Source organism: Octodon degus, unplaced genomic scaffold (genome assembly GCF_000260255.1).
Source record: "Octodon degus isolate 3935 unplaced genomic scaffold, OctDeg1.0 scaffold00027, whole genome shotgun sequence".
Lineage (NCBI taxonomy): Eukaryota > Metazoa > Chordata > Mammalia > Rodentia > Octodontidae > Octodon > Octodon degus.
Window position 1 is genome coordinate 16,372,619 of NW_004524603.1, and position 667 is coordinate 16,373,285.

A 667-nucleotide genomic window follows, 5' to 3' on the forward strand; every position below is an offset into this window, starting at 1 on the left:
AAAAAAAAAAAAAGATAGAATCTCAGTGTTGTTTTAATATACATCTCTTGGATGACCAGCATTGGTGAACTTTTTTATATTTATTTGACATTTCTACCTTTTCACCTGAGAAATATCTATTCATTTCAGATGCTCATTTTTGGATTGGGTTTTTTAATTTGGGAGGTCTGATTGTTTTGAGTTCTTTGTTCTAAATAGTAGTCCTGCAGTCTCCAAAGTGGCGAGGCAATCGGTCAGTCATGTCTTCAGGGCAGTGGCCACGCCCGGGGGTCTGTCCCCAGGCTGTTCAAGGTGTGAAGACACTACCTTATGAGTGGTCTTAACGTGCTAGTTTGGCATGGCACATGCCTGTAATCCCAGTGCCCTGGGAGGAGGCAGAAGTATTCAACTCAACTTGAGCAACGAGGCGAGACCCGGTCTCAAGAAATAAGGTTCAACCTTCAGTACTGGTGGAAAAAGTTTTATGAATCCTGGCAATTGAAGAACATCTTGAAACATAGTACAACAAAGTTTATGCATTTTGAAGATGTATGAAGGTTATGGACAATATTTTTTAAGAACTTATCATAGAAGATAACTGAAGAAAATTGCATGTAATAAGATAGCTGCAAATGAATATACAAGTCCTTCAGCAATTGGTTGTTTTTGTTTTGTTTTGTTTTGTTTT